Source organism: Elgaria multicarinata, chromosome 3, assembly GCF_023053635.1.
Source record: "Elgaria multicarinata webbii isolate HBS135686 ecotype San Diego chromosome 3, rElgMul1.1.pri, whole genome shotgun sequence".
NCBI classification, from domain to species: domain Eukaryota; kingdom Metazoa; phylum Chordata; class Lepidosauria; order Squamata; family Anguidae; genus Elgaria; species Elgaria multicarinata.
In genome coordinates, this window is record NC_086173.1 from 168403425 (window position 1) to 168427669 (window position 24245).

The 24245-nt window shown below is 46.4% G+C and overlaps 3 protein-coding genes across 3 annotated transcripts in view; 2 read left to right on the forward strand and 1 right to left on the reverse strand.

The window, feature by feature from the left end:
• The window catches only part of LOC134396281 (zinc finger protein 420-like), a 918719-nt gene that overhangs the window by 509223 nt on the left and 385251 nt on the right, over positions 1 to 24245 (reverse strand). The window lies entirely within an intron of this gene.
• The window catches only part of LOC134396311 (zinc finger protein 345-like), a 190452-nt gene that overhangs the window by 93999 nt on the left and 72208 nt on the right, over positions 1 to 24245 (forward strand). The gene's annotated exons all lie outside the window — the stretch shown is intronic.
• The window catches only part of LOC134396983 (zinc finger protein 883-like), an 87126-nt gene that overhangs the window by 55646 nt on the left and 7235 nt on the right, over positions 1 to 24245 (forward strand). The window lies entirely within an intron of this gene.

A 24245-nucleotide genomic window follows, 5' to 3' on the forward strand; every position in this document is an offset into this window, starting at 1 on the left:
AAAGGGATCCCTTACCCAAAGAGGCCACGTTCCCATAATTCTCCAGCATGACTTCCTTGTACAGCCCCTTTTCCCCCGGGTCCAGCAGAGCCCACTCCTCCTTGGTGAAATGCACGGCCACCTCCTCAAAGGACACGGAGAGCTGAAAGGAAAGAGAAGAAGAAAGAACGTGTCTCTCAGCACAAACAATAAAGGTGGTCCATGTTGGTGGCTCAGAAAAACCCAAACCAGTACATAAGACCATAAGAAGTGGCCTGATGCTGGATCAGACCAAGGCCGTTGCTAGATGAGGGTTTAACCTAGGCTCACCCCTGTGCATCCAGATGACACACAGGGGATCCCGGGGTCAGCCAGGGCTAAACCCTCCCTTGGCCTGGGATAACCTGCACCGGTTGTGGCCCGGTATTTCTGCAGCCCTGGGCTGCGGAAGGTCTAGCCTGTTTTGCGGCTTTTCCCGGCTACACAGCTTACTTGTGAGTAGCTGGGAGAAGCTGTGCCCATTGGGCTTGGGGGGGGAATCACAGGGGGGAGAGATGGGGGCCAGGGGGGGGAAAGAATGGAGCCAGGGGGAGATCACGGCCGGGGGGGCGGAGGGGGCATCGGACATGGCAGGTTGGCAGGGGGGGGGGGATCGGACATGGCAAGCAAGTGGGGGGGGTGAGGATCGGACATTGTGGGGGGGAAATCGGGGGCAGGGGGGAGGGGGGAAACCTTTTTTTAAAAAGACCTACCTTGTCGTTGGTGCACTCCTGCGCACATGGCCCCTTTAAGATTTTAAAAAATGGCCAACGTGACGGGGCTTTCCCTTACCCCGTCACGTGTCATGTGTAGACTGGGGCGACGGCCCGCACTAGCTGCAGCGCGGCCTCGCCCCTACTCCCGACCGGGTTAACAGGTAGGTCTAGCAAAGCCCCAAGGGTCCATCTAGTCCAGCACTCTGTTCACACAGTGGTCGACCAGCCATCGGCCAGGGATGAACAAGCAGGACATGGTGCAACACACAGCACCCTCCCACCCATGTTCCCCAGCAACTGGTGCACACAGCCTTACTGCCTTGGATACTGGAGATAGCACACAACCATCAGGGCTAGTAGCCATGGATAGCCTTCGCCTCCAGGAATTTATCCAACACCCTTTTAAAGCCATCCAAATTAGTGGCCATCACTACATCCTGTGGTAGTGAGTTCCATAATTTAACTATGCGCTGTGTGAAGAAGTACTTCCTTTTTTTTTTTTTTGCCCAAGCGATATCTTCATGAGAACCACCAAGTGCAGCCAATATTTCTTATTGGTCTCAAAATGACTCAGGACATTGGCAAATGCTTCAGATGTTTTGTATCAGGCACTAGCTAATCTAATCTAAAGAAAATGGCTTCATTAACCACATACAGACTGGTCTGCCACCATGCCCTCCGCCAGGAACACGAACCACCCACGCACACATTTAGAGCACAATTCTAATAAAGGATTGCTGGTCCTTTCTCCCCTGGTCCTCCTAATGGTATCCCATCAGCCATTGCTGCAAAAAAACCCCAATTCCGGTGGCTCTCAAAGAGCGGCGCTCGCTCCTTTCGCCGCTCTTGCCAGGGAACTCTGTAGCCAGCGGGAAAAGTCAACGCAACAGACAACTCCAGGGCGCCTGCCACACAACGGTTGTGCAGGAATTCTTCTCTGCATAGCGTGGATACTCTGCGTGGAGTGTTTTCCAGAAAAACTCTACCGTTGTGTGGAGGTAACATGTTTCTCAGTGGTGGTGTAAAAACGCCACCATGGAATTCTAAATCCACCGCTGAGAAACGTGTTGTCTGAACGGAGCCACTCTGGAGCCTTCCGTGGCAGCTGGGAGCCGTGGACCGGAGGAATTTGCACCATTTATTTATTTTATCTATTTACAACATTTCCCGGCTGCCTTTCAGGCCAGGGGCCCTCACGAGGCAGCTTACAACCATAGAATACATAAAATATTAAAAGCAATAAAATATTAACTCTGTACAGCACCATGTACACTGATGGCGCTATATAAATAATAATAATAATTAAAAGCCATAAAAACACAATCACAATAAAACAGCAATTGATAGCACTCTTCAAATACTTAAAAGGTTGTCACACAGAGGAGGGCCAGGATCTCTTCTCGATCCTCCCAGAGTGCAGGACATGGAATAATGGGATCCAGTTAAAGGAAGCCAGATTCCAGCTGGACATCAGGAAAAACTTCCTGACTGTTAGAGCGGTACGACAATGGAATGAGTTACCTCGGGAGGTTGTGGGCTCTCCCACACTAGAGGCCTTCAAGAGGCAGCTGGACAACCATCTGACAGGGATGCTTTAGGGTGGATTCCTGCATTGAGCAGGGGGTTGGACTTGATGGCCTTGTAGGCCCCTTCCAACTCTACTATTCATACATACATTTTTATTATGCAGTCACAGACCCAATAGAAACAATAACCACAATCATTAATTTAAAACCATAAAATCACAGTCATTATACGAACAGGCTAAAAGAGTTATTTAAAACATACACATATTTAAAATATATAGGCATAGTTAGAACACCTGGTACAAAAGATACACAACAGCAGCATGGGATAGAAGTTGCAATTAAGATGAAATCGATTTGCGAGACCTTTGTATGGAGAAGAGGAACTTAGCCATGATTCTATGAAAGCTACAAAATCAACACGAACAGCAGTAGTAGCAATAACAGTATTCATCACGGGAAGGCCATCATAAAATAAAATGTTTTAATGGCTTTCTTAAAAGACTGTAAGGATGGTGCATGGCAGACCTCCAAGGGGCGTTTGTTCCAGAGGTTTGGGGCCACCGCAAAGAAGGCCGTCTCCCGTGTGGACACCAACCTAATTGCTCTCACATTTGGGCAAATGAGAAGGGCCTAGGATTCCCTTCCAGGGACCACAGATTTGCTCTATCCTTGTTTCACATTAATCCAGAGAGAGAAAGAATTAGTTTTGTAACACTCGAAAGGGAGATCATCATCTTCTTCATCTTCATCATCATCATCATTATTATATCCCCCCATGACTCTTGTTTGGGTTTATGCTCCCTATATAATCTTAGGAAGGATGACAGCACACCTTCTTCTGCTCTGAGCCTGCCAAGGTCATATTCAACTTATCTACACAGATACAGGAACGGTTCTCCTTCTGAAATGAACAGATGGGGTGGGGAAACTGACCATAGTTCAGTTTGATTAAACAAATTCATGGAGGGACAGCCCTGTGCATGTTTAGACAGAAAAAAGTTCTGCACCTCCCAGCATTCCCTAACCTGAAGAATGCTGGGAGCTGTAAGTCTTTCCTCCCGGTCTAAACATGCATAGGATTGCATCCTGAGCAAACCAGTCACATTTTCTCATAACTTCCTAGTGGACAGCCTTGAAATCATAGAGTCATAGAATCATAGACTAGCATCGTTGGAAGGTGCCTACAAGGCCATAGAGTCCAACCCCCTGCTCAGTGCAGGAATCCACGTTAAAGCATCCCTGACAGATGGTTGTCCAGCTGCCCCTTGAAGGCCTCTAGTGTGGGAGAGCCCATAACCTCCCTAGGTCACTGATTCCATTGTCGTACTGCTCTAACAGTAAGCAAGTTTTTCCTGAGGTCCAGCTGGAATCTGGCTTCCTGTAACTTGAGCCCATATAAAAGGCAGGAGCCACACTACTGCTTTAGTGTGACAACTTTTGGGGCCCATGATATATGCCATATACCACTTTCAGAGTGCTATATCCTATATCCATAGTAGTATAAAAAGGCAGGAGCCACACCAAGGAGGATATAGCAGCATGAAAGTGGTATATTAGGGTGACCATATGAAAAGGAGGACAGGGCTCCTGTATCTTTAACAGTTGTATTGAAAAGGAAATTTCAGCAGGCGTCATCTGTATATATGGAGAACCTGGTGAAAATTCCTCTTCATCACAACAGTTAAAGCTGCAGGAGCCCTGCCCTCTTTTAAATCTGGTCACTCTAGTATAGCTCCTGCACCTTTAACTGTGGTGATGAAGAGGGAATTTCACCAGGTTCTCCATATATACAAATGACACGTGCTGAAATTCCCTTTTCATTACAACTGTTAAAGATACAGGAGCCCTGTCCTCCTTTTCATAGGGCCACCCTAGGTATATGGTCTGTGTCAATGGGCCCCAACAGTTGTCAGTGCACTTCAATACCGCTACAAAGCAGTCGTGTGGCTCCTGCCTTTTAGATGCCACTTTCATACCGCTTTCATAGTGCAATATCTTGTTTGGAGTAGATTAGGCCCATGTTTCCTTTCACCCTTGTTGGGAACTGGAGCTCATTTCCTTAGACCTCTACTCTCCCTAGCTCTGTATATGCCAACAGAGGCATTCCCCCATGTTCTGTTTAATTTACAAAATCAATGCATTTCCTCCATATCCCTTCAAATTTGTCTTCATTTAATTCTGCCCTTACCTTTTGAGTCTGTTTTTCTAAAAGAGCGATCCGCCATACTCTCTGATACCAGTTTTCGATACAGAGCCCTTTGCCATCTTTTCTTGGCTATCAACCATCTTGCCGCTAACAATAGATGACTTATTAGTATCCGCCTGGCGCCTACACTGTACTGCTTTCGTCGCCAGCTGAAGATCTTTTTATTCACTCAGTATTTTAACACTTAATTTTAACTTAAATTTAATTTTTACTGTTTTAACTCTGTATTTTAATCTTTATATCAATTTTGCTGCGTGGTTTTATCCTGGTTGTGCTTTTTATACTGTATTTTGTAATTGTGCTTTTAACCTGTTGGTTGTTTTATTGTGGTTTTAACTTTTGTGAACCCCCCAGAGAGCTTCGATAAATGGGCTGTATAAAAATGTAATAAATAAATAAATAAATAATTCATAGAAATATAGAATAGTAGAGTTGGCAGAGGCCTACAAGGCCATCGAGTCCAACCCCCTGCTCAATGCAGGAATCCACCCTAAAGCATCCCTGACAGATGCTTGTCCAGATGCCTCTAAGTGTGGAAGGGCCCACCACCTCCTTAGGTAACTGATTCCATTGTCGTACTGCTCTAACAGTCAGGAAGTTTTTCCTGATGTCCAGCCGGAATCTGGCTTCCTGTCACTTGAGCCCGTTATTCCGTGTCCTGCACTCTGGGAGGATCGAGAAGAGATCCTGGCCCTCCTCTGTGTGACAACCAGGGCCGGCGCTGCCATAGGGGCAGCTCACGTGGTGGCCTAGAGCGGCTTCCGGGCGCGCTGTTCCAAAGCCGCCGCCCCGGCTGCCCCCCAACCCCAGCATCCTGGCTTTGAAGCCAGCACCCAGCTGGAAGCCGCTCCTGGCTTCGAAGCCAGGACGCTGGGGTTGCGGGGCGGCGGCTTCAGAACGGCGCGAACGGAAGCCACTTCCGGGTGCGCCGCTTCGAAGCCTCCGTCCCGCCCCCGAACCCCAGCATCCTGGCTTTGAAGCCAGGACGCTGGGGTTGGTGGGCAGGGCGGCAGCTTAAGTACGGCGTACCTGCTCAGGGTGCAAATTAGCTGGCGCCAGCCCTGGCGACAACCTTTCAAGTAATTGAAGAGTGCTATCATGTCTCCCTTCAGCGTTTTAGATGCTCCTGTGAGCCCCACAATTAAAAAGGAAGCAATCAGGCTGACCCTTGCGTGTCTCCCCAACAATCCCTTCCTTACCTGAGCTGCCTCCATAGGTCCTGAGGCTCTTGCCACTTCACGAGGAAGAGGAGAGGATCCAAAATGTGTCACTGATGTCTTTTTGCTTCCTGTGAGGAAAGGAGAGGAAGAAAGATGGTGGGATGTTTTCGATCCTATATTTCCTAGGGCAGTTCCTGGTGCGAAATCCAGCCGACTCCCTCTTTGGTTTTGGTGGCAATTCTAGATTTGACCAAGAGCGTCGTCAAATAAGGGGAAATCGCGTCTCCTTGCCGTCGCTTCTCCGCCCACGCGTTTTCCCCTCATTACTTCCTCTTCTGCCCTGAGGGGAAAGTGGAAGTAAACAAAGACCACGTGGCCCATTCAGGGGCCTTTAATCGCACCGCTTTTCCTGCACACAGCTAAGCAGGAGATCCAGCACATTCCATTGTTTTTTTTAAAAGTCGGATTAAAAGGGGTCTATCTTATGACGGAAAAATGAGCAGAAGGCGCGCAGGCCTGTGGGAGGCGGACGACATCGTCTAAAGGATGCGCGCACGTCCGTAAGTGGGAAGTAGCGAGTGTGAGATAAAACACTCATCTGATGGACCTCCTAGAAGTCCTCTCTCTTTCCACCCAGCTTCTTCCACTCAAAGCCTGGAAATATAGAGGAAATGGATGGATCAGCAAACGCCCCGGTGTCCTGTTGTACCTGGGATCTCCATTTTACATGGCCAGAGTGAGAAAAGCACAAAGTGCAACATCTGCTTCTTCTAAGGCCCTTTCTACACCGAAGGGTTATCCCAGGACAATGAAGGGATCGTCCCTGCCTGTTCCCGACAACCCCTGTGTGACATTTGGATGCACAGGGATGATCCCGGGACGATCCTGGGATATGAGGCTGGTGTAGACATGCCGCATGTGTAATTCCCTGCAGCTTGGTAATACGTGTGTACAGTGCAGTACTGCTGTGGTGCTACATAGCTGTGACGTTGCATTTTAACTCACGTGTGATGTGGCGTTGCAGGTAATTCGGTCAGAGTCAATTCGGGAACCGTTCATAAAAGGCCCAATCCAACGAGTCTGTCTTCTAAGCTGCTTTCTTCAATGTTTTCCCCTGTGAAGGAGGAGTGAAGGGGTTTCAAGAGGGGTCATCCCCAAATGCCCAACTCCCTGCAGTGTGGACAGCAGGCAAACAAATCACCTGGTAGACTGCCACACACCCTTCGTATCCAACTCCAGCCTGAGCCAGGGGATGCTCAGAGTTTCCAGGACACATTTGGGGCACAGAAATACAGGTTCAAGGTGCTCTATTTCACGCCCCGAGGCCCAAATTCCAAACAGTAGCAAGACCAAAGCAGAAAGCTCTGAATTCAGTGCTGAGGCTTAAATGTCTGTCTGTCTGTCCCCTTTCTGCCTCTCCCTTCCCAATGGGAAGCTGACTGTCTTTTCTGTCTGTCTGTCTGTCCCCTCTCTGCCTCCCCCTTCCCAATCAAAAGATGTCTGTCTCTCTGTCCCCTTCCCGCCTCCCCCTTCCCAAAGGGAAGCTGCCTGTCTTTACTCTCTCTGTGGGTCTGTCTCTCACCTTTCCCTCTCTGCCTCCCCCTTCCCAATCAAAAGATGTCTGTCTCTCTGTCCCCTTTCCCTTCCCGCCTCCCCCTTCCCAATCGGAAGCTGCCTGCCTTTACTCTCTCTGTGGGTCTGTCTCTCACCTTTCCCTTTTTGCCTCCCCCTTCCCAATGGAAAGATGCCTGTCTTTTCTGTCTGTCTGTCTGTCCCCTCTCTGCCTCCCCGTTCCCAATCAAAAGCTGTCTGTCTCTCTGTCCCCTTCCCAAAGGGAAGCTGCCTGTCTTTACTCTCTCTGTGGGTCTGTCTCTCACCTTTCCCCTTCTGCCTCCCCCTTCCCAATCAAAAGATGTCTGTCTCTCTGTCCCCTTTCCCTTCCCGCCTCCCCCTTCCCAATCGGAAGCTGCCTGTCTTTACGCTCTCCTCTCCGCCTTGTCTCTCCCCTTTCGCCTTCTAACACGCCTCTCCAGGAATCCGGACTCTCTCGCTTTAACCCTTCGTCTCTCTAGACGGCAAAGGGGAGCCCCCCCCCAGGCCCCCCAACCCCCCCGTCTTTCAAAACCTTTCCCTCTCGCCCGCCGCGGTGCCGGGGCGCGTGCGTCCGAGCCAAAGCCTCTCCGGCGGCGCTTTGCAGGCGCTGCTGCCCAGATGCGCCTTGGCGCGAGGAAGAAGCTTCTGGCTGCTGCACTTTTGGGGGAGCGGGAGAGATCGGGGTGGGGGTGGGGGTGGGGTTAAAGGCACTGGATGCAAGCCACTTCCTGCTCTCCCTCCCCTCCCCATAAAACCATTCTCTGGGGTTGTGGGAGGAAGTTGGGGGGCGGGAGAGAAGACGGTGCCCCCACTGGAGGCTCCATGCAGGCAGGGCAGGTTCTTGCATGCGGATATTCCCACCTTGCTGCAACCCTCCCTGGTAAAAGGGTCTCAGGCCACGAGAGTGCTGGAGAAGGGCTCTCTCTCTCTCTCTCTCTCTCTCTCTCTCTCTCTCGCCCCCGGGGACAGCGGACAGATGGCTCCGGATCAGCCTAGGAAGGTCTCGATCCCGGCGAGTTAGCAGAGAGGAGGATTCATTCGGGGGAAGCGCCGGACTGCGGAGAGCGCGCAGTAAGTGGAAAGTTCACAACGGAGGACGCGAGGGCTTTGGGGTTACGCGGGAGTAGTGGAGGCAGGTGGCCCTGGGTCAGAGGGGCTGTGGATCCCTTCTGGGTGCCCGTCGGAACCAGCCAGAACCCTGATGGAGCTGTCCGAGGTGCTGCTCCCAACTGATGGGGACCCAAAGAGGATTCACAGCCCCACTGAAATAGAGGTCGCCAGCCCCCCACCGGCTGATTTTTTAAAACAACAACAACAATAATAAAATTATTTCTTACCCGCCTCTCCATTGGGATGGAGGCGGGGAGCAACAGTAAGTATAAAATACATAAAACTGAATGAAAAACATAGTATACATTATTAAAACATCCTAAAATATTAGGATGCTTTTTAGGATGTTTTTAACAATGTACATTATGTTTTAATGGAGTATTATGTACTTTATCATTTATTGTATTTTGTTTTATTTTGTTCTGTACAGCACCATGAAAACTTCATGGCGCTATATAAATAAATATTATTATTAATAATAATATTGTTGTTCCCTGCCTTGATCAAAATGGAGAGGTGGGCAAGAAATAAAATTATTATTATTATTATTATTATTATTATTATTATTATTATTATTATTACTATTATTAAAATTTCCCTGGACAGGCCTGCGGGAATCGATCAGTCTTTACAGCTTTTTTAAAATTCAGAAAGTCTATTAATTAAGCTGGTGGATCTCTCCCGGCAGGCTATTCCACAGTCTGGGTGCAGCAGAAGAGAAGGTCCTCTGGGTAATATTTGTCAGCCTAATTTTGGCATACATCATTTGGTATACATTATTAAAACATCCTAAAATTCCACTGGATAGGCCTGCTGGAATAGATCAGTCTTGATGGCTTGCTTAAATGCTAAAAGACTGTTACGTTGACAAGTCTCCTCCGGCAGGCCATTCCACAGTCTGGGAGCAGCAGAAGAGAAGGTCCTCTGGGTAACGGTTGTTAATTTAGTTTTTGCTAGCTGAAGTAGATTCTTCCCAGAGGACCTGAGTGTGCGGGGTGGATTGTACGGGAGAAGGCGATCCTGCAGGTAGACTGGACCCAAACCATGTAGGGCTTTAAAGGTGATGACCAACACTTTATACTTTGCTCGGAGACTAATTGGCAGCCAGTGAAGAGATTTTAAAACTGGTGTAATGTGGTCACCCCTAGGTGTACCGGTGACCAGCCTGGCTGCCATATTTTGAACTAAATCAAATAATTAAGAGCCTTGGAGAATTTGAAAAATAAAAAATAAACCACCAGATGCCTGAAATATTATATTTATGGGAAACGGAGAGAGTCCCTATGGAGAAAGACTCCTGCCTCCCCAGTCCAATCAACAGCAGCTTAGTCCCAGTCTGTCATTCTGTCTGAGCTCCATCAGGCAAACATTTTATTGCACACTCGTTGCTAAGCTCTCATGGATTTCACCAGGTCCCACCTGCCCCTTCTTGCCTGCTTTGTGCCACAAAAAACACCCCCCGTTGGTCCGACTTATTTTTAAAGATGGAAGTTGCCGCTATCTCCCCAATGAGGGAAGGTGACATCAACTGGGATTGTTTAGCTTGGAAAAAAAGGAGGCTAAGGGGAGACATGATAGAGGTGTACAAAATGATGCATGTTATGGAGAATGTGGACAGGGAGACATTTTTTCTCCCTCTCTCAAAATACTAGAACCTGGGGTCATCCCATGAAGCTGATGGCTGAGAGATCCAGGACAAATAAAAGGAAGGACTTCATCATACAGCGCATAGTTAAATTATGGAACTCACTGCCACAAGATGTAGAGATGGCCACCAGTTTGGATGGTTTTAAAAGGGAGTTGGATAAATTCCTGGAGGTGAAGGGTATCAACGGCTACTAGCCCTGATGGTTGTGTGTATTGGAATATGTTGGTCAAATATTTACAACCTTATTTTAGTTATTACCAGACTGGGCTTCTGGCCAATAACCTTATAACAGAGTTTTGCAGCGGTTTCCAGCAAACTCAGCACAGACACAGATTAAGACTGAGACTTTCAGTAGGTTTAAAGAAACCTTTACTGGCATATAAAAATATAATTTAGTTATGGCATTCACAAATACAAATACTTACATACGGTCAGTCAATACAGCTCTGATACAGTGATCATTTCTGATACATGTACATGGGAATACAATCCTTTTTATAGGCTAACTGTACAATGATGCAACTGCTTGCAATCCCTTAATTGAAACAATCAAGTCACCAATTATTCAATCATGACATCAATGTCCAGGTGCAACGTTGACCTTTAAGTTTTCTGCTGAGTCTTCTGATTCCTCCAGCTCCTCAGCAATTAGTAAATCCATGGAAACATATCTAGGATCCATTCTAGGATCCAACACCCCTTCATATGTTTACACTGGATTTAACAACACATTGTACAGTTATTTACATTTGTCCTCCCTGAAACCTAAAGTTTCACAAACTTCCCTGTGTTTGGTGGGACCTAGTGGCTTTGTGAACATGTCAGCAAGGTTTTCTTTGGACTCACAATAAACTCACAATAAACTTCCACTTTCTTTGTGTTTTTCATGTTTTGAAAAATTGTGGCTATGTGCTTTAACTTTAACTGTTACTGGCTTCTCCACCGGGACCTAAAGAGCCTAAAAGTCCTTTATTTAACTGGATTAGCCAAGTAACCTTACCATACACCAGCACAATACTTAGCCTCATAGGAAAAACTTCACTTGCTTCGTATCTTTTCAAAGGTCACCATAAACCTGCTGAGAATAGTAACAAAACAGACAATCAAACTGTTCACTGAACATAACATTTTTCACCACCAAATGATACAAGCCTGAAGTTGCTAAAGCGGTTTCTTTTGCAGGTTGCTTCACACATTCATTTCCATGGGGCTTTTTCCCTTTGCAATCCTGCAATCACATTGCTTAGCAAAAACTTCTTTCATCTGCTTGATCCTTTTTCAATCCTAGGAAAAACTCTTTCCAACAACAAAAGATTTAAACATTTTGAAGGACATTCAATTTCAAACTGCCTCCTTAACTTTTTCTGGCAACCAGCCGAGGCTTGAATTTCTTCACCCCTTCTCTAACTGCTTGCGTCTAAACACCTTCCTGCAGCTTAGAGATTTTTGCCCTGCTGGTAAACTCGTTTCTTCCTTAAGACTGTTTCTTTTCTTTTGCTCGGCACTTTCCCACTGCTGCCTCTCTAAAGAATTCAACTTCTTTACTTTAGAGTACGAACTAGGCTCATAATTCACACAGCAAGCTTCAAAGCCGTACCGTTTTGGTGGTACACCTTTATTAACTCTTTGACTGCGTCTTGGAGCTTCTTCCTGCTGTTCTTCTTGCCTTAACTCTCGAGTCTCTGTACTTTGTCGGTTAACCAACAATTCAGGCTCCTGCCTGCTTTCTAGTTCTACCAGCACTTCCGGGTTGCCGTGCACTCTTTTCCAATTCGCTTCACTAAAGTTAGCTGACCTAGAGACCACTATCCTTCCCCCTTCGCACAAAAACCTCCAGTTGTTGTGATCATAACCTACAAAGCGTAATCTAATTCCCTTCGGTGAAAAATTACGTCTCTGTGAAATTGGAACATTTACAGCAGCAAAACTCCCCCAAGTTCTCAAGTGCTTTAGATTTGGTTTCCTGTTGTAAAGCAAAAAGAAAGGAATGTTATTTATGGTTTTAGTCCAAGTCCTGTTACAAAGGTAATTGGCTGCCACAAACGCTTCTCCCCACAATTGTGGCTCTGCTTCAGCGTCCTTTAATAAACATTGCATTTTTTCTTTCAGCACGCCGATGCGCCTCTCAACATTGCCGTTCTGATGTGGTGTCCTCGGGCTGCATAATTTATGACTTATGCCAGTCTTTTTACAAAACTGCTTAAAACGGGTCGATTGGAATTCGCCTCCCCGATCCGTCATCAGCTGCCGGATCTGCTTCTGGAGTTTTCTCTCTATGAATTTAACCCATTCCTGCACCGTGTCTAAACATTCAGATTTGTGCTTTAACAAATATACCCACGAAAAACGGGTTTTATCATCCAGAATGACTAAAGCATATCTAGCTCCTCCATAGCTCTCTGGAAACGGGCCGGTCAGATCCATGTGCACCAGTCCCAATACGTGTTGACTCCGCCAGTCTCTGACACGTGGAATATTCCTCTCCTTAGACTTGGCAACTTTACAAATCAAACAATCGAGAAACTTGTTGCATTTCTGAACTTTTAGACCCTCTGAAAAATTCAGAGTTTTGTTCAGAACTTTAAAACTCGAATGTCCAAGCCTCCTATGTAAAACATGGATGCAATTGTCATGGTTAGGAACATTTTCAAAAGTTTCCATACAACCTGCTTGCACCTCTGGAGTTTCTTCCTCATTTGGATTGTCCTGTATAAAATACAATCCATTCTGCAGCTTTGCAGTTCCTCTTAGGAGTCCATGCTTTCGAATAAAGCATTTGTCTTTTTCAAAAGACACACAGAAACCTTTTTCTGTTAAACTTGACACTCCTAGAAGGGAATAACTTAAACTGGGAACAAACAATGCATTATCAAAGCATTCTTTCAAAAAAGTTAGTCTGCACGAGCCTTCGCCAGACACTTGAACTTTTTTGCCATCAGCCAGCGTGATAGATTTTTCAGAAGAGTCCCTGAAGTCCTGGAAGAAGTCAGTTCTATTCGAAATCACTGTAGAAGATCCAGAGTCTATGAGCCACTGAAAGCTCTTTCCTCCTGCTTGCTTGCAGAGCTGACTCCTTTCTTCTGCCGTCACTAGCTGCACTGATTTATTTTTCCCTCTGTCCTCTTTGTTGGGCTCTGATTGTAATTTAACTCTACAATCCTTTTGCAAATGTCCCAACTTCTGGCACCTGAAGCACCGTAGAGGTTTCTTAGGTTTGGGCTTTCTTGAAGTTGAAAACGCTGACTCATTTTCCTCCTTCTTCACCAAAGCCTTAACCCCTTCATACCCAGACCATTTTGCAAACGCGTCTGGTTTATCGCCTGAACTGCTTTGGGCTGACTTTCTCAAAGTCCTCTTTTGACATTCTTCTATCAATCTGCCCGATATCAAATTTAAAGTCATGTCTTGGATCCTCATTGCTTCTAAAGTTGTCACCAGCACGTCCCAGGACAGTGGTAAGCTCGACAAAACCACATACGTTTTCATTTCGTCACTCAGAGGTAAGCCTGCTGCATTTAGACTTTCAAAACAGTCTCTTAATTTCTGCAAGTGGGCTTTTACATCTTCTCCCTCTTTCATCAGTGTGCGGTAGAGCTTTCTGGTTAAGCTTATTCTAGCTCCTGCGGTATCTCTAACATATACAGTTCTCAGTTTAGTCCAGATAACATCAACTGTGTCTTCTCTGCTTATATACGACAGTTGGTCATTTCTCATGGACAAAACAATGTGGGCTTTTGCCCGTTCTGCGCGACGTCTCCACGCCTGTAAATCTGCTGCATTCAAATCTTCTGCTGGGGCATCTGTTACAACCTCCCACAGATCAAGATTTCTCAGGCTCATTTCTAACTTGAATGACCATGACATGTAATTTTCGTCTGTAAGTAATTCCATAGGGACAGTGTTCCCAACGTTTAATGCCATACTTTCAATTTAACAGGTTGTTTCTGATATACAACCCCTTCAGTGGTTTAATTTCTTTTAGGGCCTGACCAGCTATACAGTTTCAGCTTCCTCAGTGCCCCCTTAAATTCAAAATCACTCTTGCCAGTTCTCTCCGTGTGATTTTTCAGACACCAGCTATACGAAATAGCTTTCCGGCTGTCTGTTCCAACGACTTTCAACAAAGACGCTCAGGAATTTAATCAACCACGGCTTAATCCTTCAGTCCTACTGTTCTTGCTGTAACCACTCTGCTTGCTGGTTGTTTTTAGGGGCCTGGGCCCATAACCTATTGGGATATGATGGTCAAATATTTACAACCTTATTTTAGTTATTACCAGACTGGGCTTCTGGCCAATAACCTTATAACAGAGTTTTGCAGCGGTTTCCAGCAAACTCAGCACAGACACAGATTAAGACTGAGGCTTTCAGTAGGTTTAAAGAAACCTTTACTGGCATATAAAAATATAATTTAGTTATGGCATTCACAAATACAAATACTTACATACGGTCAGTCAATACAGCTCTGATACAGTGATCATTTCTGATACATGTACATGGGAATACAATCCTTTTTATAGGCTAACTGTACAATGATGCAACTGCTTGCAATCCCTTAATTGAAACAATCAAGTCACCAATTATTCAATCATGACATCAATGTCCAGGTGCAACGTTGACCTTTAAGTTTTCTGCTGAGTCTTCTGATTCCTCCAGCTCCTCAGCAATTAGTAAATCCATGGAAACATATCTAGGATATGCTAACAGTGTGCTATCTCCAGTATTCAAGGCAATAAGCCTGTGTGCACCAGTTGCTGGGGAACATGGGCGGGAGGGTGCTGTTGCACCATGTCCTGCTTGTTGGTCCCTGGCCGATGGCTGGTTGGCCACTGTGGGAACAGAGTGCTGGACTAGGTGGACCCTTGGTCTGATTCAGCACGGCACCTCTTATGTTCTTATTTGTCTTTTTATTTGTCCTGATCAAAATCGGCCACGTGCAAGTTGTTTACGTCCTCTTTCGAAAGAGGAAGTAGTGAGGGACAAATGCGTGGGCAGAGAAGCAATTGGAGAAGCAGTTCTTTTAACACAGGTTTTATATGAGTAGAGCTGGGTGTCCCCGTGAGCACCCTAGGTGCTGCGTTCTGCACCAGCTGCAGCTTCCAAACCACACACACGGGGTAGCCCCACATGAAGCACATTACAGTAGTCTAATCGTGAGGTTTTGGGGGATGTTTCAGGGTGAGGATGTAGCGTCAATGTTTCGCTGTGTGGCTCTTTGTTTGCCTTCTTTGGTTTGGGAGCAAGTTACCTGAAGGGGCACCTTCACCTGCATCAGCGGTCTGCACTTTAAAATCAGAAAGAGAGGCCCTTCTCATTTGCCCATCCGTGAGGCAATTAGGTGGGTGGTCACACGGGAGAGGGCCTTCTTGCATTGGCCCCACACCTTTGGAACAAGCTCCCATCGAAGGTCTGCCATGCACCATCCTTGCAGGCATTTAAGGAGGCCTTAAAACGTAGTATTTCACTGCGGCCTTCTCATGATATGAGTACTGCTGTTGCTGGTTTTATTGTTTTAAATTGCTCTTTTATCGTGTTTATGTTCTTATGGCTTTTAATATTTTAACAGTTTTTATGGATTTTCTTCTTGGGAAGCTGCCTTGTGAGGACTCTTGCCCTGAAAAGGCCAGCAAGGAATGTTTTAACTAACTAACTAAATAATTTCTATGCTGCTGCAGGGAGACGCTCAGATTGAATGCTGGAGAAACCTAGTTTCACTGGCGAAGTATCTGCTTGTTTGGAGAGACACCCCTAACACATGAACTCTTAGCCTTTGCCCTTGTGAGGCTAAGAAGAGGCTTATTCATGCAGTCCTTAGCCTGGGCATGAAAAGAGCTTAGAGCCCCAGGATCTTTGGGGCTGTCTGGAGTTGCACTGGGGCAGAGGAAATGAAGACACAAAGCCTAGCAGGGAGAGGAGCAGAAAAAGACCTTCGCCCCCAATGGGTCAAGAGCAGCCAAGACTTTTGGGAAGGAACAGTGTCCAAGGTTCTGGATGGAGAAACTGCCCGTCTGGATATACAACATCAGTGGTTCAGGGACTTCTGCTACCAGGAGGCCGAGGGCCCCCGGGAGGTTTGCAGCCGACTCCACCACCTTTGCCGCCAGTGGCTGAAGCCAGAAAGGAACACGAAAGCTGAGATGCTGGACCTGGTAGTCCTGGAGCAGTTCTTGACTGTCCTGCCCTCGGAGATGGAGAGCTGGGTCAGAGAATGCGGAGCGGAGACCAGTTCCCAGGCGGTGGCCCTGGCAGAAGGCTTCCTCCTGAGCCAGGCAGAGGACAAAAAGCAGGTGAGATCATTTCCTCCTAAGAGCTCTAAGGGACTGGGAAGGTGTAGAATAGTAGCCTTTGAAAAAACACCCCCACTGATAGATCACCCTTTCTGTATGTCATCCCACAAAGGAGTGATCCAACTCTTCTAGGCCAGTGGTTCTGAATTTGGGGGGTCAGCCCCTTTTGGGGGATCACAAGACATTAGAAGGGTATTCCAAATCTCACGAGGTACTGGTTCCCCTCTATTTGGCCCTGGTTAGGCCTCATCATCTTCTACACTCTATGCAATTACGTGTTTCCCCCCTATGTGAATTATTTAATACTCTCTACACTAAAAAACATATGGTTTGCTCATTGTGTAGATTCTTTCCTGTGTAGTAACGAGAAGGATCTTGGAATTGTTGTAGATCGCAAGCTGAATAGGAGCCAACAGTGCGATATGGCTGCAAGAAAGGCAAATGCTGTTTTGGGCTGCATTAATAGAAGTGTAGCTTCCAAATCACGTGATGTACTGGTTCCTCTCTATTTGGCCCTGGTTAGGCCTCATCTAAAGTATTGCGTCCAGTTCTGGGCTCCACAATTCAAGAAGGACGCAGACAAGCTGGAGCGTGTCCAGAGGAGGGCAACCAGGATGATCAGGGGTCTGGAAACAAAGCCCTATGAGGAGAGACTGAAAGAACTGGGCATGTTTAGCCTGGAGAAGAGAAGATTGAGGGGAAACATGATAGCACTCTTCAAATACTTGTCACACAGAGGAGGGCCAGGATCTTTTCTCGATCATCCCAGAGTGCAGGACACGGAATAATGGGCTCAAGTTACAGGAAGCCAGATTCTGGCTGGACATCAGGAAAAACTTCCTGACTGTTAGAGCAGTATGACAATGGAACCAATTAAGTAGGGAGGTCATGGGCTCTCCCACACTAGAGGCATTCAAGAGGCAGCTGGACAACCATCTGTCAGGGATGCTTTAAGGTGGATTCCTGCATTGAGCAGGGGATTGGACTTGATGGCCTTATAGGCCCCTTCCAACTCTATTCTATGGTTCTATGAATTTCCAGAAAGGGAGGGGATCCTCTCAGCAGAAGAGGAAAATGGTTGTGCTAACAAGGAACATTGCAGAGAGGCAGAGAATACATGCCAGCTTAACCAGCTTCTCTCTTACTTTTCTCTTTTCCTGGCTGACTGGTTTTTAGGAAGAAATCTGATAGTTCTCTTCTAATTGCAGGGTTGGATTATTGCCCCCAGAACACAGATCCTTATGCAATTGCTTGCCAAAGTCATGGCTGTGTGCTCATAGAATCTTGGAATAGTAGAGTTGGAAAGGGCCTATAAAGCCATTGAGTCCAGCCCGCTGCTCAATGCAGGAATTGAAAGGTACAATATATTTAGAAATATACACGAGTTCAAGGACATAGAGATACACAGACAGTAGCCTTTGCCTGCCCCATTTTTTCCCCTTTCCTAATCCCTCTGATGGGATCTGAGCTGGCGGTGACCGAACCGCCCAGAGAGCTCCGGCTATTGGGCAGTATAGAAATGCAATAAATAAATAAATAAATAAATAAAAAATAAGAAAGAGATCTTGGGGTTGTGGTGGACAGCTCCATGAAACTGTCCACCCAGTGTGCGGCCGCCGTAAAGAAGGCAAACTCCATGTTAGGCATTATTAGAAAAGGAATGGAGAATAAAACGGCCAGTATCGTACTGCCTTTATACAAACCTATGGTGCGACCACACTTAGAAAACTGTGAACAGCTCTTGTCAACACCTAAAAAAAGATATTATAGAGCTGGAAAAACTGCAGAAAAGGGCATCTGAAATGATCAAGGAAGGTTACAACTGCTGGGATTCTTCAGGCTGGAAAAAAGGAGGCTAAGGGGAGACATGATAGAGGTGTACAAATTTATGCATGGTATGGAGAATGTGGAGAGAGAGGCATTTTTCTCCCTCTCTCAAAATATTAGAACCTGGAGTCATCCCATGAAGCCCATTGGTGGGAGATCCAGGACAAATAAAAGGAAGTACTTCTTCACACAGTGCAGAGTTAAACTCTGGAACTCACTACCACAAGGTGTAGTGTTGGCTACCAATTTGAATGGCTTTAAAAAAGGGTTGGATAAATTCCTGGAAGAGAAGACTTTCAATGGCCACGAGTCCTGTTGGTTAAGTGCAACCTCCAGTATCAGAGGCAGAAAGTTGCTGGGGAAGATGGGTGAGAGAGTGCTGTTGCACCATATCCTGATTATTTATTATTTATGACATTTATATACCGCCCCACAGCCGAAGCGCTCTGGGCGATTTACAACAGTTAAAGACAGCGGGTTCCCAGTCAACAGCTGCTTGGCCACCGTGTGAACAGAGTGCTGGACTAGATGGACCCTTGGTCTGATCCTGCAGGGCTCTTCTTACGTTCTTAAAATCTTTGTGAAAGCTTTTGAGATCTACAGATCTCTTCATCAGGCAAAATGTTACGCAAAGCAGATTGGGAAAGGTGGAGAAGAAAGCAGGTGGGGGCGGAGGAAAGGTGAGGGTGTTGAAGTCCTGGTGTCTGCATGATCACAGTCTTCGGGTCTGTAGACATTCAAATATGACTCCCGCAGGTAAGATGATGGTTTAGGTTTCACCTGGTGTTTCTGGAGCTGCCCTGTTGGACTGTTGGGAAAAAGGAATTGGAAGCCATTTCTGTGGGAGATTCAGGACAGTTCAAAGGAAGGACTTCTTCACACAGTGCAGAGTTAAACTCTGGAACTCACTACCACAAGGTGTAGTGATGCCCACCAATTTGAACGGCTTCAAAAAAGGGTTGGGTAGATTCGTGGAGGAGAAGGCTATCAATGGCTACTAGTCCCGATGAATAAGTGCAACTGTCGGTATCCGAGGCAGTAAGCCTATATACGCTAGTTGCTGGGGAACATGGGTGAGAGGGTACTGTTGCAGTGTGTCCTGCCTTGTGGGTCCCTGGTCGACAGCTGGTTGGCCACTATGTGAACAGAGTGCTGGACTAGATGGACGCTCGGTTCTGATCCAGCAGGGTTCCTCTTCTGTTGTTGTTCTGGTCTTTCCCCCCTTCCTCACCTGGACTCCTCAATCCTTTTTCATGTACAGGTGACAATAAGCAAAGTTGCCACAGATTTCCCTGAGGCAGGGAAGGCTCCATCGGCCATCACACAGACCTGGCAGGAGAGCGACAGAGGTGATATTTTATTGGGTAAGGACTAAGGGGGGCTATTTCCCCAGTCTTGAGCCTATAGCTCATGAAAGCTTATGCCAAAATAAATTTATTATTTTTATTATTATTTATTACGTTTATATCCCGCCTTTTTTCCTCCAAGGAACCCAAGGCAGTGTACATAATCCTCCTCCTCTCCAGTTTAACCTCACAACAACCACCCTGTGAGGTAGGCTGGGCTGAGAGTCTTTGACTGGCCCAAAGTCACCCTGTGGGTTTCCATGGCCAGGTGGGGACTAGAACCAGGGCCGGCGCTGCCATAGAGGCAACTCAGGCGGCGGCCTAGAGCGCCAAGCAAACGAGGGCGCCGAACGGTGCACCCGGAAGCTGCGCTCCTAGAGCGGCTTCCGGGTGCATTGTTCCAAAGCAGCCGCCCCGGCCGACCCCAACCCCAGCGTCCTGGCTTTGAAGCCAGCACCCGGCTGGAAGCCGCTCCTGGCTTCGAAGCCTTTGCTCCGCCCCCCAACCCCAACGTCCTGGCTTCAAAGCCAGGAGCGGGCACGGGGTGGAGGCTTCAGAACAGCACACCAGGAAGCCACTTCCGGGCGTGCCGCTTCGAAGCCTCCACCCCGCCCCCCAATCCCAGCGTCCTGGCTTCAAAGCCAGGAGTGGGCAGGCGCGTGTGCACGGGGGGGAGGGTGGGGCGGAGGCTTCAGAACGCGCCTGCCTATGGCACAATATAGTCTGGCGCCAGCCCTGACTAGAACCCAGATCTCCTGACTCCCAGTCCAACACTCTAGCCACTACACCACACTGTCTCTCTTAGTCTTTAAGTTGCCCCAAGGCTCTTCGTTGGTTTGAAATCTGTCTGCATCCACATTGCTTTTGGGCACAACTCAAAGTCCTGCTTTGGTTTTATTAAAAATTCCTAACCAGTACTTTAAATTGTGGCCAAAAACAGTGTCGAGGTAGACAGTTTTCAAACCAGGAACTGAAATACCAGATGTTTCTAAAAGGATGATTCCCCCCACACACACCTTCTTTATCTCCCTAACAGATGATGGGATGACCCTGGTGCTTCTTTCAAGGCCTTCTCCTCTTGGTGGTGGAGAGGAAACAAATGCTTTGCAAATGTATCAGGTAGGAGAAGAATCTCTGGAGAGGTGGGCAAACCCTACATCTCCCTGGGCCTGAAATCACCTCTCCCTTGCTCTTTGCTGGTGTCAACGCTGCCCCCAGCAAGGCTTTGACCGCCTCTGCTGGAAGCAGGAGAGCATCCTGCAACCATCTGTCAGGGATGCTTTAGGGTGGATTCCTGCATTGAGCAGGGGGGGTTGGACTTGATGGCCTTATAGGACCCTTCCAACTCTGCTATTCTATGATTCTATGATCCATCCACCTCACTTTGAGGGCCCCTTTTAGATTGCAACATTATCTGCGAGGAGAAAACGTTTTCTTCTTCCTCTTTCAGAATCCCATGTCTTTTGAGGAGGTGGCTGTGGATTTCTCGGTTGAGGAATGGGCTCTGTTGGATCCAGGCCAGAGGGCTCTGCACAGGGATGTTACAGAAGAGAATTGTGGGAACCTGGCCTCTCTGGGTAAGGATCCCTCTTTCCCTGGTTGATAGATGTAGGAAGCAGGAATCGCTGCTACGCTTTGTTGGTATCAGGAGTGCTCAAGCTTCAGTTTAAAACAAAATCAAGCAAAATTGGTCTGGTAGATCTCAAGTAATAAGCCTTACACTACCATATTCCTCCTCCCTCCCAATCCCCTTTCCTTTTGTGTCATGTCTTTTAGATTGTAAGCCTGTGGGCAGGGACTGTCAAGAACTACTTTTGTAAGCCGCCGTGAGAGCTTTTTTGGCTGAATAATGGCATAAAAATGCTTAAATAAATAAAATAAATAAATATTACCTTACACTACAAGCTTATGTTATTATCTTACAAAGCCCTAAACAACTTGGAACCAGGATACCTAGCAGACTGCCTTCCCTTATATACACCCAGGCGACATTTCCGATCTTTAGAGGAGGCCCTGCGCGTCATCCTAATGCACTGGGAATGTCCCAATGAAGAACCTCGACGGCGGGGCCTTCTCTGTAGTGGCCTCCACCCTCTGGAAAACCCTCCCTCATGCCGTTCAGGAGGCGGAAAATGTAATAACTTTTAAACGCCTCCTAAAAATAGGATGACCATAAGAAAAGGAGGACAGGGCTCCTGTATCTTTAACAGTTGCATAGAAAAGGGAATTTCAGCAGGAGACCTTTGTATACATGGAGAACCTGGTGAAATTCCCTCTTCATCACAACAGTTAAAGCTGCAGGATCTATACTAGAGTGACGAGATCTAAAAGAGGGCAGGACATCTGCAGCTTTAACTGTGGTGATGAAGAGGGAATTTCACCAGGTTCTCCATATATACAAATGACACCTGCTGAAATTCCCTTTACTATGCAACTGTTAAAAGATACAGGAGCCCTGTGCTCCTTTTCATAGGGTCACCCTACGTTAGCAACTACTGTAGCAACTCTGCCTCAGAGAGAGCACTTTTCCAACACTATAACAGATTAAAAAGAATACTTCTAAACAAAATGTACACCAAAAATTGTTTTTGGTAGATTTATAACAAGAATTAGTGTGGTGTATTTATTTATTTATTTATTCATCATTGCATTTTTATACCGCCCAATAGCCGAATCTTTCTGGGCGGTTCACAAAAAATTTAAACCATTTCTATATGTCTGTATTAATTATGTCTGTGTGTAATCAATGATACTGTCTACTGTTTGAAATGCATGTCTGTATAATTACTTGTGCTTCAAGCACAAGAAATTATACAGACATGCAGTTCAAACAGCAGACAGTATCATTGATTACACAGGCATAATTAATACAGACATACAGAATCATACAAGATGGAGTCGCTTTGGTTCATTCGCTTACACATTCGAAGTATAAAACAACAGTATGAAAACATGATATAAAATACAATATAAAAGCACAACCAGGATAAACAGTGGACAGAGGTTTCTCAATAAAGATCAAATATTTATTAACCTAAAAATTATTTGTATCTAACAAACTGCATGTCACTATGAAAGGTGTGGGGTAGGCTGACCATATGAAAAGGAGGACCGGGCTCCTGTATTTTTAACTGTGTGGTGTAGTGGCTAAAGTGTTGGACTGGGAGTTGGGAGATCCGAGTTCTAGTCCCTACTCGGGAAACCCACTAGTGACTTTGGGCCAGTCATGGACTCTCAGCCCAACCTACCTCACAGGGTTGTTGTTGTGAGGATAAAATGGAGCGGAGGAGGCTTCAGAACGGCGCGCCAGGAAGCCATTATTTTTTTATGCTGGTTACCCAGAATTCATGGTGAAACTGCTTGTGTGTCTGTGGTGCTTAGTAACACTCATAGCTCAGACCCTCCAGTGTGCCACACATTGCCTTAGTGTGTGTGTGTGTGTGATTATTATTATTATTATTATTATTATTATTATTATTATTATTATTATTGACATTTATATACTGCCCCATAGCCAAAGCTCTCTGGGTGGTTTACAAAGATTAAAAACAGTGAACCTTAAAAACAAATATACAAAATTTAAAACCATAAAAAGCATAAAAACAGACAATATTCATTTAAAAACAATATTCTGGGGTCAGGTAAGAAAAAATCACAACTCAGCAAATGCTGTTAAATGCCTGGGAGAAGAGAAAAGTCTTGACCTGGTGCTGAAAAGATAACAATGTTGGTGCCAGGCAAACCTCATCGGGGAGATCATTCCATAATTGGGGGGCCACCACCGAAAAGGCCCTCTCCCTTGTTGCCATCCTCCGAGCTTCCCTCGGAGTAGGCACTTGGAAGAGGATCTTTGATGTTGAGCGTAGTACCGTATTTCTTCAATTCTAAGACGCCATCGATTGTAAGACGCACACTAATTTCAGTACCACCAACAGATAAAAAGCTTTGATTCTAAGAAATAATAAATGACCCACGATTCTAAGACACACCCCAATTTTAGAGATGTTTATATGGGGAAAAAAGTGTGTCTTAGAATCGAAGAAATACGGTATATAGGTAGGTTCATATCGGGAAAGGCGTTCCGTCAGGTATTGTGGTCCCAAGCCATGTAAGGCTTTATCAGCTAAAACCAGCACCTTGAATTGGGCTTGGAAATGTACAGGCAGCCAATGCAAGCGGGCCAGAATCAGTCTTATTTGTTCAAACATTCTGGTTCCAGTTAACGATCTGGCTGCTCATTTTGCACAAGCTGTAGCTTCCGAACTGTCTTCAAAGGCAGCCCCACATAGACCGCATTGCAGTAATCTAATTTGGAGGTTACCAGAGTATGGACAACAGAAGCCGGGTTATCCCTGTCCAGATAGGGGCGTAGCTGAGCCACCAACTGAAGTTGGTAGAAGACCCTCCATGCCACCAAGGCCACCTGGGCCTCAAGTGACAGAGCTGGTTCTATGAGAACCCCCAAGCTACGAACCTCCTCCTTCAGAGGGAGTGCAACCCCAACCCCATATATGTCCTGGAGGTTAGTTACTGGCAGTAAAAGCTTAAAGCTAAAATATGCTAGTATATTTGGCAATTTCAGCCCTATCCCTTTTACCTTCAGGTCAGCCCAAGCACTGTGGCCTCCTGAAAGCTACCAGACTAAAATGTGGCTCCTGAAAACCCCAGGGCTAAAAAAGATTCTGCACCCTGATGTAGCTGTGAGCTGGATTGCTTCTGCAATTTGAGTCTCTGTTTGTTGGTCACCAGGTTTCTTTGTACCAGTCGAGGATGGGAGAGAAAGAGATAAATTGGGTGAGCAGCAG